A 6,000-nucleotide genomic window follows, 5' to 3' on the forward strand; every position below is an offset into this window, starting at 1 on the left:
GGTTAGCACGGGGGTTGTGTGGGTGTGCGGGGCGTTCCCTCCCCGATTGCTATCTCGACCGGTCGCAAACTAAGTATACCTATATGTTTTCAAAAATCCCGCGGGAACTGTATAAAAAGTGGCATCACACTTTTTATACAATTCTCGCGGGAATTAAGTATTCAGAGTTTATTAGGCCGTTCAGTTAGGGATTCAGAGTTTATGATGCCTCCATCCGGCTCACTAAAGAGCACGGGTCTCCTCGCATAGTGAAAAGGGTTTTAGCCATAGTCTGCTGGCCAAATGTATGGTAAGATTACCTATTAGAAATATTTTCCGTAGGTAGGTATAGGTATGTGAAAATTGTGAAAAAAGACGAGCAGTAAAAAATTAGTAGGTAGATACCTAATACCTAACTTAAAAATACTTATTAGCAAGTACTATCTATATCGCTTCAAAGTTATAGAAACATAAAATGACTACCTACGTGCTACCTACCGTATTAGCGACTCGTCACTTCTTTCGTTTTTAAAATTCACCAAGTACAAAATCACCCTTCGCATGCTTATATATAGTATGTATGTATACATCGAACATCACAACATAGCTCATAATATCTTGGCTCGGTAGTCGCTGCAAGCTTTGTGCCCTTCGGTGGGGTTAGTTGGCGTGTGTGTGAGTGTGTGTTGATTTCACGACACTGCACCGCCCGGTTCGATTTTGGGTATAGGGTAGGAAGAAAGTTTTAAGTTTTAAAAATTGCGTATTAGGTATGTTTTTAGTACAAAAATTTTGAAAAACAGTAAAACACTTAGTAAATAATACGTGGAGCATACCTACCTATATGTATATATTTATATTCTTGAGTTAAATTAATTTGTAAAGTTTACTTAAGCTTATGTCGATAGTTTTGTTTGTGTAGGAATCGAAAAAAATATATTATACAGACATAATAATGATTAACTGTTTTAAATTAAAAATAGGTATTATTTTCAACGCAATCTTTGGTAGCTTCTATTAATAAAGTACGTAAGTTAAGTATTTCTATATAAAAGTTACCCACAATATAGCGATAACAATGTACCTACCTAACTACAGAACCTATACCTACTTACCTACGTCTCTATGTTTCCTGTTAGGTACAACTACTTTAATGTTTACTAAAGCCAAGTAATATTATAAATAAGTAATGATTAATGCTAACAAAATTTGTAATAGGTAACGATTATTATTAGAATTTTATTTATTAAAGTGATAATACGAACAATTTTGCATGCCAGAAACGGCCGATCACATTGATGCTTACCTACTTACCTTAAAAAATTTACTACCATTGTTACATGTATTCTAGCAAAATAAAAGATTTACGATTATGATTATGAGTATATATTTACAGAATAAAATAAGAAACAACATTATGAACAAAACTTTCGCGTTTCAATATCCGGCTGTCAGCTGCTTGGTTCAGAGGACACTCACACACACGTACATACGTCATACTCACACCGACAAATCAAGGGGTGCGCCTATAGGGAGGCATGGTGGGGTGTATTAAGTTCCTTTCTTTTCACTAAAATAATTTTAGGGGATGGTTTTACTTCGATATTTTTTCTGAGGGTCCTCGACCGCGCTTCTGTTGAATACGTCGGCCATGCAATTTGAGAAATGGATGTTTTAGGGTGCATTCGCTAGTGGAGACGTCGGCAACAATGACAGGTTGATACGAGTTATTTATGTTATATTTTACCTATTATTCACTATTTGGAAAAAATACATTCGAAACTTAAATACCTATCGTGAAGATATAACTAAGTAGGTACATGTTAGCGTACCGTACGTAGCGTGGTTTCTAAAAACGTTGTTTAGATATTTCGTAAAAGGGAATCGTCGCAGACTCAGAAGACTTTGTCTTTGTGGCGATGGCTCCTCCGACATCAAAAATAGCCTCAAAACAACTGTTGAAAACAGCTGAAAGCTAGATAACATAAAATTCATACGCAAGGAAAACTAACAAACAGCTGAAAACTACCATAACAAAGAAAATAACATACTTTATCATTATGATCATAAAAATATAAAATGCGATAACATCTGAGAAGCTTTCGCTGAAATATTTTTAATCAAGGTTTTTACCTGATCCTTCGCCGCGCCCGAACCGACCTGTCAATCTCTCAAATGGTAGATTAAAAACATCTTTACTTTTTTTAGCATTGGGGATCAAGGAATTATATTTTGTGGGAAAAAAGAGAATGAATATGATTATATGGATGCGTTAGATAAAGTTTTGACGAAGGTAGACGGTTAAGCTTTGACTATGTATTGTGATTTTTACCTGGAGCGAGTCTTAGTTTTAAACATGATGTAGGTAAGTTTAATTATGTATTATCAATAAAGTAATAACTCACACGGGAACTCATCCAGAAAAATAAAAACAAAATCTTCATGTACCTATGCTAGGCCCAAAAAACGAAAACGCTGATTGAAAGAAAAAACAGTTCACAACGCACAACATGTCTTTTTCTTCCACTCACTTCTGTCGTACGTCAATACATTATCCACCCCTTTTACACACATATCCTCTTTCACACAATCCATCCCATCTACCTTTTCTTTTGTCTTCCATTCCCCTTTTTTCCTTCCACATACTTAGATATTTAACATTCTTCTAGTGACATGATTTTCTTCCCTATGCAATATATGCCCATACCATGCCAACCTATTACCCCTCGTGTTTTCTACACTGACGCTACTTCCAAACTTACTAGTTACCCCTTAGAAATATATTCATTCCTTATCATATTCATTCTTGTCACAGCACACATCCAGCTTTTATCATATAACTATTTGGGTGTCCGTAGTAATTGCTGTGCGACCCGATTAATGTGATATTTCCGTCTTTATTTAGAGCATTCTACGAGGAAGGTTTATTATACATAAAAACCCACATTTAAACTATAGAAAATATAAACGCACCCGTGAGATTCCGGGACGAGTCAGTAAGCATAATAATATATTACCTAATACCTACTTATACCTAAGTAGTTTTGTGCTGGAATGGTGACATCACACCGGAAAGCGCAGCGTTGGAAGACTCCCCACTAGGTGAACAGACGACATCGAACGAGTCGCTCGGAGCTGCTGGATTCAGGAGGCGCAAGACCGCGGTTGTGGGTGTGGAAGTCCCTACGAGAGACCTACCTATGTCCAGCAGTGGACATCTATCGGTTGATGATTATGATGATGATGATGAAGTAATAACCTGAAAACGAGAGTTAGATTAGCAGTTTTGCTGACGATAAGATAATAGGTACTTAAAATACCTAATTGAACTGATTTTCACAACAAGATCAACTAATTGATAAAATAGAAACATCTGTTTATAACAAGTTTATCGAATCAGTAATTGACAAAAACATCGTAAGTATTGTTATCTAAAACTGTGTTCCAAAATCTAAAAGTGTTAAGCTGTGCTAATAAAGTGGGAAAATCATCCGTTTAACGACCAGCGCAAGGGTGAAAATTCTATGATGCTAAAGTAGTATAAGCTCTTTATAATGCTGGATAAAAGATAGCAGGTGTTCAGAAAAGTGCTGACTCAGCGCAGTGGCACCGGTAGTTTGTGGTAGCGGGTTCGAGTCTCAGTTTGATCACGATTTACATGTCAGTCGCACCGCTTGATATCCGATTATGTTCCACTTTTCTAATGCTAGTCATCGTTTACTTATGTTTCTTAGAAAATGGGATTGAGATAATGCTTGTTTTGGTAGGTATTAAGATGACATTGAAATTGTAAAAAAAAACATGATGGTAGATAAGTTACTTGGAGGAATTAAAAAATGTATTATGTTATGCAGCCTTGTTTTATTTTACCTTGGCATTAAAACGCTCATACTTATAGGTAGACATACAGAGACCTCTATGTTCCGTAAGTCCCTCTATACACCACGTAAGTCATTTTTTGCGGTTTAAGCCATTCTCTAGAGAATCTAGAGACGCATCGTTTCAGCTAGATAGAAACAAGAAAACGTCCAACAGAAACAAAATCACTTTATAAAATAACTCAAACCTGCTTTTTGCTCTCCTGTAAAGTTGCAAATTTAGACTTACGTGGTGTTAGAAAGCAACGATAGGTTTTAAGGTAAGTACCTACTTACCTAAGAATAACAATATCTTATTACTCTATACTTAATTGCTTTTCTGATCTGTTAGCAAAGCCATTCCACAAATGGTCCACAATTATTGTTATTCTTTGAATTTGTATCACTATAAAAAAACCATGACAAAACTGCATTTTAGCCAATAGCAGAGAGTGACGAAGTCAATCGGAAAAGTTTATGATCGTCACATTGTAGCTGTTAAAATTTGGAGCTACAGCCACTGGAAAATTTAAAATTGGCACTAAATACGTAAGTATACCTAAACTATAAGCCAAATAAGAATATAAAGTATCGTTTTTTCATTGTAATGGGTAAAAAAAGGTCTTTGAAATATCATATGTAGTGACTGGCTGGAATGGACTCCATCCGATGCGACGGCTCCCGTTATGAAGATGGACATGTCAATTTGAGCCAGTAACTACTAATGTATAGTCACTGTCAACGAACCTCGAATGTGTGAATAGGTACCTATAGTACCTCCCCGTATACACACAGTGACTTCCGCGTAGCCATTAAAATTTAAAATCATCCAAAAAATTCACGTACAAAATAATATCATCTACTACATCGAATACTAGGTAGGTACCTACCTAAGTAGAATATCTAAGTAGATATTACAGGTGAGTGATTTTGTGATTTCCACGTAGCTTATTATTTTGAGCTGTACGTATATTCATTTGGATTATATTCTTATTATAAACTGAATAAGAATACCTAATGGGTACAAGCAACAAGCAATGAAGATATTTATTATCCTTCATAAGCTCATCATGTGCACTTTATCCAATTTGCGCAGCACTTTCTTTTTGAAAGTCACGCTAAAAAGTATTAGTCTTCATTCGTTTGACGTCTCAATGTTTGTTGGTATAGCAGCAGCAGCAGAAATCTGATGATGGCTGGCTTGATACGGTAATTGAGATGAAAACTTGATGACCATTTGGAATTTTAATTAAGATATATTGTATTTCGATGAAAAGTTTGCTTGGTCGTGAGTTGTGACCTTAACTTGGGAAGTAACAAAATTAGATTTAGGCCTATTAAGTAAGCTTAGGCTGAGATCTATAATACGTAATTTGACTTCGCTTAGACTTACTTATTCGTAAGATGAGACAGATTTAATATCTCTGAGTAAAGTCTGAGCAAAATCAAAGTATACGCTAAGTAGTGGCTAAGTACCTACGCTCTATTGATCTCAGGCTTAGAGTTTGTTCAGACTTAGGTTGAGATCTGTAGAGCGGACTTTGACTTTGCCGGGACAGTGTTACAGGTACATAGGTACCTGAACAAAATCAAAGTAAGCTCAGCATCAAAGTACCTATAGATCCCAGCCGCCTCAGAATTTAAATTCTTCTATTAGACAAAGTTTGGTTTTATATTTATATTGAATTTCTATGGGCGTGTCATAGATATATAGCAAATCCTTTAGATCCAAAATCGACGACATACCTACCTACCTTGACATAAATCTATACTAATATTATAAATGCGAAAGTGTGTGTGTATCTATCTGTCTGTCTGTCTGTCTGTTTGCTAGCTTTTCACGGCCCATCCGTTTAACCGATTTTAACGTAATTTGGTTGGAGATACACTGAAAAAAAGAATCAACCAAACTAGTTTTGTTACTTAAATTTTAAACAAACTTTAGTCGTTAATAAATAAACTTTGACTATTTATTACATAACTAGTTTAGTGTGTGTTCTCAAAGGCAGTTGGGTTAATGTAGTAGGTTAATAAGTTACAAAACGTTTGGTTACTAGTAACTGAAACAACGTAAACCAATTAGTTTTTCTATAGCAACAAAACCGATGTCTAATACATAACATAACTATTTGCTTATTATTTATTTAATATATGATCATATTTT

The sequence above is a fragment of the Maniola hyperantus genome, chromosome 10, assembly GCF_902806685.2.
Source record: "Maniola hyperantus chromosome 10, iAphHyp1.2, whole genome shotgun sequence".
NCBI lineage: Eukaryota > Metazoa > Arthropoda > Insecta > Lepidoptera > Nymphalidae > Maniola > Maniola hyperantus.